Source organism: Hippopotamus amphibius, chromosome 3, assembly GCF_030028045.1.
Source record: "Hippopotamus amphibius kiboko isolate mHipAmp2 chromosome 3, mHipAmp2.hap2, whole genome shotgun sequence".
NCBI classification, from domain to species: Eukaryota; Metazoa; Chordata; class Mammalia; order Artiodactyla; family Hippopotamidae; genus Hippopotamus; species Hippopotamus amphibius.
In genome coordinates, this window is record NC_080188.1 from 106,498,132 (window position 1) to 106,512,310 (window position 14,179).

The following is a 14,179-nucleotide window of genomic DNA, read 5'->3' on the forward strand; positions in this document are numbered from 1 at the left end:
TGGTCTTACATTACTTTACAGCAGTGACTAGGAGGAGGAGAAGGTAAAAATACCAGGAATGAAAGGGAGGAAAGCCAGCCTGACATACTAAGATGGATGACGTGAGGACAAAAAGGAGCATCCTTTTTCAGGACGGCTAATTATTAGAAAGAGTTAACAGTTTGTGCACATCAATTAGAAAGAAGCCAATTTAAGCAAGTGAGTAAGACATTGTGTGATTCAAGCAAAATCTGCTATTATTATCCTCAAATACCTTTCTGAATGTCAAAAACAAATATTTTAATAGTCTGAGATGGTAAATGTTTTGAAAAATAGAGATAATTATACTTCGCTTGTTATTCTTCTGGTTGACAATAAAATATATTTTATGTGTAAATTAAGCACATTTGTAAATTAATTATATTTTTAAATTAAGCACAACAGAAATATAGCAGATATTGGCCATGTATATGTGCCTCATGATTCCAAATTTGTTGATTTTTTTCTATTTATCACCTTTCCACCTAGGACATACAGCAGGAAATTTCTCACATATAAAATTATCCACATACTATACTTCATATATTTGCACTTTTTATATTTTCACTCAAGATTTCACTTCCGTGTGTATTTTCTCAGTAATAAACAGTGAGAAGAGGAAAGAGATATCTGATTTTTCCCCCTACAGTACAATTTCCTGAATTCTACTGGGGCATGGTATCCAGTTATGTTTGTTAATACACGCGAATAGAATGGTTATGTAAACATACTGCATTCTTTTGTGCTAGTCTTAATCTCAGGTACCTAAGATTTTAACCAGTAATTAATGTTTTCAAGAAAGTGACAAAAGGAACTCTGAGAAAGCCTTCCTAAATAAAAATCAAAATTTTATTTCTTCAACTTCTGAACTCTTTCCATTAAAATCTGCCACATGGCAAGGAATTGTATGCTTCACCATATTTAAATATTTATAAGAATTGATAATTATCTAATTTCAAGTGGCTACAAACTGCTCTGAGTCATGGAAAATAGGAATAACATCACAGAATTTATTCTCTTAGGACTTTCTCAGAGAAAGGAATTTGAAGTTCTCAGGTTTTTACTGTTCTTACTTTGTTACATTGCAATTTTGATTGGAAACCTACTTGTGATGATTTCAATCAACTGCAGTCAACTTATTAACCAGCCTATGTATTTCTTTCTGAGTTACCTCTCACTTTCAGATCTTTGCTATACCTCCACTGTGACCCCCAAGTTGATCACTGACTTGCTGGCAGTAAAGAAGACCATTTCCTTCAGTGGCTGCATGACACAGCTCTTTACCATGCACTTCTTTGGGGGGATCGAAGTCTTCATCCTCACAGGGATGGCCTATGACTGCTATGTGGCCATCTGCAAGCCCCTGCATTACACCATCATCATGACCAGACAGAAGTGTGGTATCATGATAGCTGCTTCCTGTGCTGGGGGATTCCTGTATTCCTTTGGTCAGCTTCTCCTGGCCATCTTTTTACCCTACTGTGGCCCCAATGAAATAGATCATTACTTCTGTGATGTGTATCCTTTGCTGAAACTGGCCTGCATTGACACCAGCAGAATTGGTCTCCTGGTCATTGCCACTTCGGGCCTGTTGGGCCTGGTGACTTTTGTGGTCTTGTTGATATCTTATGCTGTCACCTTAAATAGTGTCAGATCCTACTGTGTAGAGAATCACCACAAAGCTCTCTCCACCTGCAGTTCCCACGTCACTGTAGTGGTCCTCTTTTTCACTCCTTTATTCTTCATTTATATTTGACCAGCAACTACTTTACCAGAAGACAAAGTGTTTGCTCTTTTTTATACCATCATTGCTCCCATGCTCAACCCTCTGATCTACACACTGAGAAACATGGAGATGAAGAGTGCCATAAAGAAACTATGTTCCAGCTTCTCCTTCCCCTGGGACAAAGTGAGAGAGTAGCATTGACATATATACACTACCAAATGTAAAACAGATGGCTAGTGGGAAGCAACTGCATAATACAGAGAGATCAACTCGATGCTTGGTGATGATCTAGAGGGGTGTGGTAGGGAGGGTGGGAGGGAGGTTCAAAATGGAGAGAATATGGGGATATATGTATAAATACAGCTGATTCACTTTGTTGGACAGTGGAAACTAATAAAACAGTGTAAAGCAATTATACTCCAATAAAGATCTGGAAAAAGAAAAAAAAAAAAAAGAAACTATGGTACCATATTACAGGAAGAAAGGAAATGAACTGAAAAATATTCCTGATTTTCACCGCTGAGCTTGTTGAATATATGACTTCTCTACTCTGAAAACCTGAAAATGTGTAATGCTTGCCTTTGTATTTGTGTCTGGCAACATATATAGGCTCAAATATGAGCAAAAGTCTACATACAGTTCCCTGGATTAGTCCAGGCACTATGCTATGTTCTTTTCTAGTGTTATTATTTATATCTATTCTGCCCCATTGATTGTTTAGCTCTGTAACCAATTTGCATATTTAGCAGCATACTGTCAAAGGCACCATGCCATACAAGTCAACACTGAGAGCCCATATAGCTCATGCTTATATGTGACTGTATTCAAGGAAGCTAATTCCAGCCACCAAACAATGATTTAAAATATGACTCCAATCTTTTACTTGCATCACTTAGAGAACATTCTGAAAGATCAAATATATGAACTGCAACAATATTTCTTTAAAAAAATCACTCTGATAATTTTGTAGCCAGTGGCTATCTAGAGCTTCTCATATACCCAACATCAGTACTCTTTCCCAAGCCCCACATCAAACTCTTTTCTTTTGTTCTAATGAACTTTCTCTCCCAGCTCTTTTTATGTACAAGAGAACTGACTCTATGGCTAATTCTAGCACCTTATAGTGCATTTGTTAAGGGCATGAGTTCTGGACCCAGAATCGCTTACTAATTATGAGGACTGGGACATATGCCCAGAAAATCATCTATTACATGATGGTAGTAGCCCAACACTCACAGTCTTGTGAGGATATGTGAAGGGCTGAAACACTGTCTGTCACACAGTAAGTGCTCAATAAGCATGAGCTGTTGCCCAATCCCCTGTTGTGCATCAGAAAAGTAACTATTCTGATAATGACTTTTCCCTGGAGTACTGGGGGATGTAAGCATGGGAAAAAGTTAAGGAACACTCATACTAACATCATGTTCCTCTTACTGGTGAAATTAAATTTTTCTTAGAGTGGGCAAGTAGAAAATATCACTTAAATTAAATGGGTACAGTTTTTTGCCGCTGTACAAGTTAAAGGCAGTTTTTTTCAGTAGGAATTGAAAGTAACTCAACATCAGAAATGGCTAGGAGCAAAATCAGGCTGGTGGATAATTGGTTAGGAATGGGGAGAATCTCAAAGGTCTTTAAAAACTTCACTGACATGACATACTTGCATGAGGATCTTTTTTCAAGATGTATAGAAAGCTATACTAAATAAAAATGAGTTATTCTTGTTGAAGTTCCTAAAATGGGTGCATAATGCAAAGAGAAAACTAGCATAGTTCTGTGACTCAGTTGAAAAAGCCCAACAAAGAAACCCGAAAATATTACGTGCTAGAAATTCTATAAAATATCCCAAGACACTTTCCTGGTTGTTGTTTTAAATCTAATTCTTGACAGATATCCCGAAACTCCCAAGTAGAATTTGCACAGTATACACGTCAGAGAACATAGAGCAGGAGAGTGAAACATCACTTTCTGGTGTGAAATAAGCAGGGTATCTCATAAGAAGACCAGCCAACCCTTGAAAGTCCCCTCTGTTTAAGAAACCCTATCCTCCAGCCAACCAGACTTGTATTATTGAAAAATAAAACTTCAAAAATTAATGCAAATATTTCAGTTTTATTTTTATTCTTGGAATAAAAATTTTGAATAGGGATTATTAAAACACTTGGAGGTTGCAGCAACATGGATGGACCAAGAGATTATCATACTAAGTGAAGTAAGTCAGACAGAGGAAGACAAATATCACATGCTATCACTTATATGCAGAATCTAAAGTAATGAAACAAATGGACTTATTTACAAAACATATATATGTATATATATATATACACACACACACATATATGAACTGAATCGCAGAACTGAAACTAACACAACATTGTAAATAAACTATACTTCAATAAATAAATAAATAAAATTTGGAACAAGAAGACATTGGTAATACCAATCATTAACCAGGGAATTCTAATTTAACTCCTTCACTTTTGCACTTTGACCTCCCCGCTTCTCAACTTCTCAAGAACATCACTTCATTGATTCCCCCAACTTTCTCTGCATCAGCAATTTTTCTCTCTCAAACTGGATCATTAATATTGTTTATAACTGTGGGAAAGCATGATGAGATTCTTTGCAAGTTAGTGAGTGACCTTACTAGCTCTTGCATTCAGGTTGTCTACATTTCATTACCTTTGGCTAAGATATTTTATAGCTCAAAAATATAGAAGTTGACTTATAGAAAATAATAACAATGCCAACCACACCTGGCCATAGAAATACAAATTGTGTTCAGTTAAATGCAACTGATTATAGCCCTGTGGATATTCAGCTACTTTTGCATCCATTTATAAATTCATTTTAGCCCTCCTTACTGACTGTAAATGTGTGGTACTCTGTTGTTGTCTGAACCAATAGTAACATTTTACTGGTTTCTGCATTAAATTCTAAGTTAAATAAAATCTTTGATATGTTCATTCACTATTGGTATAAAAACCACTATTATGTCCTCTTTTAAAATTTATCCTTTGACAACGATAATCTTTAAAATATTGCTGAAATTAGAAAGAAGATGTAAAAATAGATCCATGCACAGAAATCTGCTGTTTAAGAAAAAATCATTGATAGATTAAAAGATCTGACAGCTTTCAGACAAACAATAAAGACAAAGTAAATTTTTTAAAAGATGAATTCAATCATGTGATTTCAGCTTTTGAACAAATATAGAGACTACATTTTCAGGTACAAAATGGATAAGAAAATACAATTGTCTCATGGAATTACATAAAGTAAAATTCAGTAGACAGCCAAGTAATACATATCGTTATAACATAAAAATGTCAAAGATTTACAATTGTGTTAAGCTTCTGTAAATTAAAAAGAGTAGACAAACAGCTTCCTATTCTTTTCTTTAAAATATACTATTGTAACTATATCTTTGTTTGTTTTTTTGTTTGTTTCATTATCTGTCTTCTCCTTTGGTCTCTAGCCTCACTGAGCGTAAAGACTGCCTGGTTTATTCAGCCTCACAGATTATGCATTCTTTATCCTGAGTTTATCGAACTCAGACCTTTTAGAGACAGGTGACAGTAAATATTTTCATATGCATGAATTTATAAGACCATTTTATTTTTTGCTATAGTTCTCTATACTATACATTTTAGATTTTCTACAATATACATACATGAAATTTAAGCAGAAGAAGCATATATTTTTAGAAAGGAGTTTGCCATACAGAGATAAATTGGGAAGCTATCTGAGCACCTGGGAAGAGAACCCACGGGGGCTTGTGGGCTTCCTAAAAGGACCATTGTAAAGAATAGGAGTCTTTTCTAGGCATCAACTAGAAATTGTGATTCTTTAACAAGCTTTTTTTTTTCTTGGAAAAAAATAAATCTTAAATCCTGGGCCTGCTTTCTGTAATTTTAACCCTGGCCATAGCATTCTCATGTATTTCCCAATGAAGTTCACCTCAGCCTCCCTCAGTTACTTAATTCTGCCCTGACCTGACAAATGAGCATTAAATACAGCATTTTCTAATAGTCCCCATGTCCCATGTCTAATCTCAGTCTTTGGATCCAGACGCATCAGGGAAATGTAATTATGAACTTTGGCATAACTATTTATTAGGGAGAAATTGACGCTATGGCTTATATCTGACAAAGTCTACTGATAGGAAATTTCTGTACCCACAGAGATATTGAGACCTATTCTATGTAACACATTTTCTCAGAATTTACCTTTAACACCAATTCAACATCAAAAATAATATATAAATATATTATATATATAAATTTTTTACAGAGGCAAAGGTAAATGTCAGAGACACATTTCTTTTTCAGAAATGGAAAAATAACATGTCACAAGAAAAAATCTCAAATTTAGTCTCTATTGATGGAATTCTCTCATATGATTTTATGCAATTTGAGATGGATTATTAAACAGCAATGCTAATTTTAAAAATTCTGACTTTATGTTAGATGTGAAGCCTCAGCTTACAAGAAATCTGTCTGATGAGTTAAACAGCTGGTAAGTTAAATCCAGATCATAAATGCACTAGTGACTTTCCTGAAAAACAAATATTTGAATATTTCTGATTGGCTTTATAATCTAAGCCTTCTAACCAACCTTTGGATGAAAAAAATCCAGAGTCTTTAAAAATTCTATTTTTACTATTTGGGGAAAGATTCTACTTTCAACTATGATGAATTGAGATTTGTGCATGAGCTCTTCAAGTTATCAGTGCCATATCTCTGAGCAGCTATCAAAATATTACTAGATTTACCTGTTCTTTAAAACTTCATAAATTTGATTGTGTCATTAGCCCTTAGTATTCCATGACAGAAGAAAGTTGAATATGAAGAAGATGTACTGGCCCAGCAGATAAGGGGACAGCATTTCAGTGAAGAAACTGAATATAAAAGGATTTAAAAAATCAAAACACCAGTGTGCTTCTAAGACTATGCAGAAGCAAAAATGTATGGTGAAATTTTCAAAGAAGCTACTTCAATGTATCGTATTTATATGGTGGGTTTCCTTTTCTTAAATTCAGAGATTTTTTGAGATAAAGAACAACTATCAAAGGGGAATATGAGCATCTATCTAATTTGGATAGGGTTAATTAATCCAAAGGAAAGAATACAAAGGCATCAAGTGACTGAAATAAACAGGAAGTTTACCATTAGGTTTGTGGGGAGGTCAGCTCAATCCAGACCAGGAGGGAAAGATTTTGTTTAATGATAGAATGTTTCCCCAATGTGAGACACCCTGGCCTTCAGGTAAGAAAGAACTGATTGTTCATGGTGAGAAACTATACTATGTCTTATCTACCTCTCTCTATCCCATATTACAATATAATGCATTGTTAATAATTTATTCAAAATGTGTAATAAGGATAATACAATAGCATATTATTCTTAATATATATTTATGCTCACTGATATGACAAATGTATAATGTCAGTGACAATGAATATTTACTAAATGTTTAATCTTAATATATTCGAGTTTCTGCCCTAAACTGTTACATAAATGAACTCATCACATCTTTACAACAGATCTCAGAGTTAAATACAGTATTACTCATTTTATAGATGAAGAAATTAAGGTTACATATTTTGCCTGTGATTATGTTCCAAGTGAATTTTGAGGCTAGTATCCTATCTCATCTAATATAGATCCAGAACTCATAATCTTAATTACTAGGATCTACTACTACTTGAATAGAGTGAGGACATCCAAAATGCATAACACTATGGGGATTCCAAAGAGGAAGGAGGAGAAACTAAGTTGTTTTTGAGAATTGAGCTCTATATGTGTAAATTTATTGGCATTCCACAGTAATCCTGTAAATTAGGCTCTAAAATGCTTATTTTAAGGAATGGGGGAAAATGTTCAAGGAGATGAAGACTCTTGCATTTAAATATCAGACCTGTGTGCTGAACTAGGGTCTATCTCCAAAGCTTCTAATATTTTCTATATTGTTCAGAGAAGGATAGTATGAGATATAATTCCTGAGCTGTTGTTCTTAAATTTCCCTGGGGCCTTGATCTTATACCTAGTAAGTATAGAGGATGGCTAATAATTATAATTATAATATAATGTAATATAATATAATATAGCTAATATTATAATATAATATATAACTATAATTATAATTATAATTGAATGTATAATACTTTCCAGATACTGTTCTATAAAACTTCTTATTTAGTAACTTTTTTAATTAAAAAATCACATATAAAGAGATATTATCTTTTTTTTAGAACTTTTATTGAGATATAATTGACATACAGCAATCCGCATGTATTTAAAGTGTACAATTTGATTTTTTTTCTTATTAGTAATGTGTATATGGCAATCCCAATCTTGCAAATCATCCCACCCCAATCCATCCTGCTTTCCCCATTTGGTGTCCATATGTTCATTCTCTACATCTGTGTCTCTGTTTCAGCCTTGCAAACCAGTTGATCTGTACCATTTTTAAAGATGTGTTATCTTTATCCCAATTTTACAAAGAATTACTGAGGCACAGAAAATATAATGAAATTGCCACTTGCCAACTGTATTTTCCATGGTCTTAATGTATCTAGTGGAATAGGGAAGGCAGGAGGGAGGCAGACAAATTAATAGTGAACCAGAAGTCACCTGCTATCAGAATCTGGGGAGACCTTCAGAGATTATCTAATCCAATTCCTTTATTTTACAAATGGGAGCCTGGAATCCTAAGGAATGAACAATTAAAGAACAGAGTGGAAGAAAAAAAGCTAGGTATTTTGTCTACTCATATAGTGTATCTACCAGGTGATTACCTGGAATGCACGTATAACTGCATTCAATTCTATTTGATAGAATTGAAGAAATTATTTTATGGAATCATGCTGCTTGTGAGGGTGGGTCCTCTAAGAAGATCAGGGAGGAAATGACTGAACAAAGTAGACTACATTATGTTTATTGTATTGTGTTTCTGGGAACTGTTTTGGTATTAGAGGAACCCACTTCTCTGTATAATGTTTCCAACCCAGGCAACTTTAATTGACTGCATGATAAGATGTAATTAAATCACTTCTGAAAATTAACTTATTTTGAAAGAGTAGATAATCCTGAAAGAAAAATACAAGTAGATAGAAAAAAGCAGAGTTGTAGATACATTACCCAATAGACACTACGAATAACTTTAAAGAACTGTAAAAGTTTCGTGGAGTACTCTATATAGTTATTTCCTCTTATAAATCACAAGTGATTGAGTCTATTCATAAAAATGATTTGTTCCTTAAGTTTCATCATGAATTACCTGACTAACGGATGATTGGTTATTCGTATAATGTATTATTCCTTCAAAATTATAGCACACCTTTGATTTTCCAGTTTTTTAGTTAATTAATATTTATTTAACATTGACTATATGCCAAACACTCCAAAAACCGCCCACACACCTGCACCAATTTTGTGACCTCAATAGAAACCATTTAATCAGATAAGTTGTGTAGTTACCTCTATTTTACATCCTAAAATGGCACTTTATATGTCATCCTACTTAATACTATTAAAATTATCTTTTTTTAAAAGAAATTCTTGACAAATATGATGTCTTGCTTCCTCAAAAAATTATTTAAATTACATAAAACCTGGAACTTTGTCTAATTTGTGGCTGCAACCTTAGCTCTTAGAAGAGAATTAGCACTAGATATTCAAACGAGTCTTGTTAAATGAATGAGTGATTTCAATGAGTCTCAAAAATGGCTTAGGTCTTTAAAAACACATTAGTGCCCTTTTGATTAGATATTAGATTTCTGTTTTCTCATCAATGCTTTGTTTTATCACTTTTGTCATATCAGATAAATTCCTTGATCCTTAGACCATGGAAAATAGAAATAATGTTACTGAATTCATTCTCTTGGGACTTTCTAAGAACAAGAAAGTCCGGACCCTCTGCTTTTTATTTTTCTTACTCTGTTACCTGGCTATTTGGTTAGGGAATTTGATCATCATGATTTCTATCACATGCAGTCAGCTGGTCAACCAACCCATGTACTTCCTTAATTACCTTGCACTCTCAGACCTCATCTACACCTCCACTGTGACACCCAAACTCATGATTGACTTACTGATGGAGAAGAAGGCCATTTCCTATAACAACTGCATGACACAGCTTTTGACCACACACTTCTTTGGGGGGATTGAGGTCTTCATCCTCACAGGGATGGCCTATGACCGCTATGTGGCCATCTGCAAACCCCTCCACTAAGCTATCATCATGAATAGGCAAAGGTGTCACACAATTCTCATAGCATCATGTGCAGGGGGGCTTCTGCATTCTCTTGGCCTGTTTCTTCTTATGATTTTTTTACCTTTCTGTGGCCCCAATGAAATAGATGACTATTTCTGTGATGTATATCCTTTGTTGAAACTGGCCTGCACTGATGCACACAAAATAGGTTTTTTAGTCATTGCTAATTCCGGCCTGATGGGACTGGTGATCTTTGTGGTTTTGATGGCCTCCTACTTTATGATACTGTATAATGTGTGAGCTTATTCTGTGGAGAGCCACCACAAAGCACTTTCCACTTGCAGTTCCCACATTACAGTTGTGATCCTCTTTCTCACATCTGTCACCTTTGTTTACATTAGACCTGCCACAACATTACCAGAAGATAAAGTCTTCACACTCTTCTACACAATTATCATCCCCATGCTCAATGCTCTTATCTGCACACTTAGAAACATGGAGATGAAAAATGCCATAAGGAGAGTTTGGTACAATGAAAGGTTTTGGAAAAGGAAGCTAATGATTTGAAGGCTATTCAAATAAGCTCTCTACTGATGCCAATGGCTGTCTTCTCATCACTCTCCCTTTCTTTGATTCCCTCCTGCTAATGGGAAAATCCATCACAATATGTCAAAGCCAAGCTTTAAATAACAGCTTGCCATCAGTGGTGTTCTTCTTTCTTATTCCTCTCCTGATGTGTTTCCCTTGTTTTCATTCTTCACTAATCACCCCTTTTGTAAAAAAAATAATAATAATACTTTTTACAAAGTAGGAACACATTGAATGATCTGGAGGAAGAGCAATCCATCTGGTACTGAAGCCAAAATCTGGGGGAGAGCCAGTCGTTACTCATTAGCCTCAAGGTATAAAGGGTAACCGTAAAGTAAAAGGTAAAAGACTCTTATAGAAAAATAGGAGCAATCATATATTACAAATTCCTTTCAGAAATTATATACCTGGCCTTGAATCCTATAGCTCTATACTTTTTACTTTTTTTAAAATAAATTTATTTATTTATTTGTTGGCTGTGTGGGGTCTTTGTTGCTGCACACGGGCTTTCTCTAGTTGTGAAGAGCAGGGGTTACTGTTCATTGTGGTGTGCAGGCTCTTCATTGTGGTGGCTTCTCTTCCAATGGATCACAGGCTCTAGGCACATGGGCTTCAGTAGATGCTTCACACAGGCTCAACAATTGTGGCTCACAGGCTTAGTTGATCCATGGCTTGTGGGATCTTCCCAGCACAGGGATCGAACCCGTGTCCTCTGCATTGGCAGGCAGATTCTTAACCACTGTGCCACCTAGAAAGTCCGTAGATTCTTTTAAACCAAATAACTGGAGGGTTTCTGTGTGTTTGTGAACCACTATTATTGCACCTAAGTGAAGAGAACACACAGATCTAAGCAGATCCCATTGCAGAGCCCAGTCTCATAGTCTATGGCATGTTGCTCTGAAAAGCAAGTCACTGTGGTATCTGTTTGTAAAATGCCTCCTAGTATTGGGGAAAAACTATATATAGATCTGAACTCATGCTCTTCTAACTGATTTGATATTAACTATATATGATCAAGGTGAAAAAAAACCATGACTGACATTGCTACAAAAAAATTGGAAATATAAATCCCTCAATTCCTCAAAATAAATGATTTTTTTCAAAGTAAAGATTTTCACTTACTATTTAAATTCAAGCTTAAAATAATCCTAAAATAGTATTTGACATAACACAGTTCAGACTCAGTAATGGGAACATATGAGGTAGAGAGAGAAAAATGGAACATAGCAATTATTGGATGGAATTAATGGAATTAAGAGTATCTTTGGAGAAGTTGGATTCATTCACCTAGCTATTTGGTTTGCTTAAAAATGAAACCACACAGTCCTCAGTTTTATGTAGTCTGAAATCCACCCCTATCTTCTGCTTTTTCTGCTACACATGTCACTGTTGAGGATGAAATCTTTGATCTGACCTTTTTGAAGACTTCCCCCTTGCTGACAAGCTTGAAAAAAAACTTTGACAGCTGCTGTCAATGTAGATGTTTTTTGGTTTCCTTTACCTGACTACCTAACTGTCTTAGCTGTACTTTGGCATTTGACATTTAGAAAAAATTTAATCTGCTGAGTTTCAGTTTATCATCTGTAAAATAAAGCAGATAATCAGATTATTATTTCAAAACTACAGTTTATGGAGCTTTTTAAGAACAAAATGATCACAAATATCTTGTGTTGGTTGAAATCATATTTTATTGTAATGTTACTCAAACATGCATCAACATAAGCCACAAAAATCTTCTGCTTATATTTCTAATATAATAAAAGAGTACAAATGAGATATTTATGTTAAAATTCTTGTTTGGCAAAAATTAATTTACAGATATTGGAAATAATAACAAGAGCAAAATAATTTTGGGCAGTTTCCCTTCTAAGAACAATACTACTCATTTCCTTTTGGCATTACAATTTGTTTATGAGGTAGTTACTATTATCTCTCAACTACAGAGGAAGAAAAAGAGGAGGGTCTTTCCAGGGCCCCTCACCTAGGAAGATATTATTTATCTGCATGTTTACTGTTGAACTGTAACTAAATTCATATTTTTTGTGAGTTCTAAGTCATTTGAATCATAGCTGCCATCTCTGCTATTAGTGCAATTTTATAGTAACTTAATAAAATTATAATAATAATCATTCTATTGGACAATAAACTTGTGTTAAACATAAAAGTAAGGTATCAAAAAATAAAACATTTGTTATTAATTTTCTCATTGCTTTGAGTCATGTTTAATGAACTAATGCAAACTAGCCTGTATCATGATATTGACTTCATAATAATTTAAAGAATCAGGTTATCAAGTGCTCTAACTTAAAAAAAAATAATACCTGTATGAACATGCCCCTTATAAGGCCAATTCTCCAATCATATTTCACCATTTGAACGTCTCTAAAATTTTTCACCATACACTGTGCTGTGACTTAATTTTGTCCTTCCATGTATGTATCCACATATATTCAGTCTGTTTGTATTTTTTCTCCTTCACTTATGCATATAATTCATTACTCCTATCATGTTATTTTGATGATGTCCAATGAATCTTATTTTATTAAAGAATTAAGAAAAAAGCTTTTTAATCCAATTATTTGAAAAAACAGTTCTATCAATATCTGTGGCTATCAAGATGTATAGAAATTCTATGGAAATTGGAAATTTGTAGCTTTGATTTTGATGGTAATAGAAAGAAAAAGCATACACTAGATCAAATCAGTGCCAGCATTTACTTCTGTTTTTACAATCCCATTGGATTCAACTAAGATTATATGGAGATGCTATAATGTCCCTGCCACTAACCTTTTCACTAGAGGGTCCATACTTCTCAGACATTGAAAAGTAGGCAAGACAGCCCACTTTCTTGACATAATCTCATCTTATGTCTATTATTTCAGCATAGTTATTAACAAGACCCCTCTTTTTATACTCTGTCTCAATTTGCACATTAAACTATATGGCAACCCTATTTATTACCAAAATAATTTTCAGTACTATATGAAGGGATTTCTACAGTTAAATTTTATATAATTATTAGTATTTTGAGATTTTTTAAGTGATTTCATTAAAATCACTTTAGAAACATTATAAATTTTATATAGTGATTATTTCTCACAAAAATCACATTTTTACTGTTTAGATCCTACATAATTAGTTTTTGCTTTTCAAATAGCTGCAGTGAATATGGGAAAACATGAGCTGAGTAGAAAATATGACTTTAAATTTCTGACACTCATTTTGTTGAGAATGCAGGGAGAATACCAATGTCATATGGACTCTTTAGGTCTGGGATGATCAATATGGCTATAGCTTATGTACATTTGGAGATTCATTCATGGAACTAAAATATAGGGAGATTGGAACGGTGACCTCCAGTTAGCCACCTATGAAAAAAGGAAAAAAAAAAATCAAAGTAAAGTGTAACAGAATTTCAACTAGGAAATGATGACTCAGATTGCTAGGGGAAGTTGTAAATAAGAAACATGGATTGGTAGAAAAAGAAGAAAGTGCTTCAACATAAATTTTAATATTATTGAAGTGATGCTAGTGTTTATGCTTATTTTTTCTAGAGCAAATTTCATTGTTTAGTAAACTAAAGTAAGCAAATATCACTTGAATGTGGTGTGTAATGAGGAGGGAAATTGCCTT

The 14,179-nt window shown here is 34.1% G+C and overlaps 2 pseudogenes; both read left to right on the top strand.

Moving 5' to 3' along the window:
- The first annotated feature begins 1,000 nt into the window (after positions 1-1,000).
- Positions 1,001-2,241, top strand: LOC130850267 (olfactory receptor 4P4-like; annotated as a pseudogene).
- A 7,348-nt stretch (positions 2,242-9,589) lies between these two features.
- Positions 9,590-10,525, top strand: LOC130848548 (olfactory receptor 4P4-like; annotated as a pseudogene).
- The last annotated feature ends 3,654 nt before the right edge of the window (positions 10,526-14,179 follow it).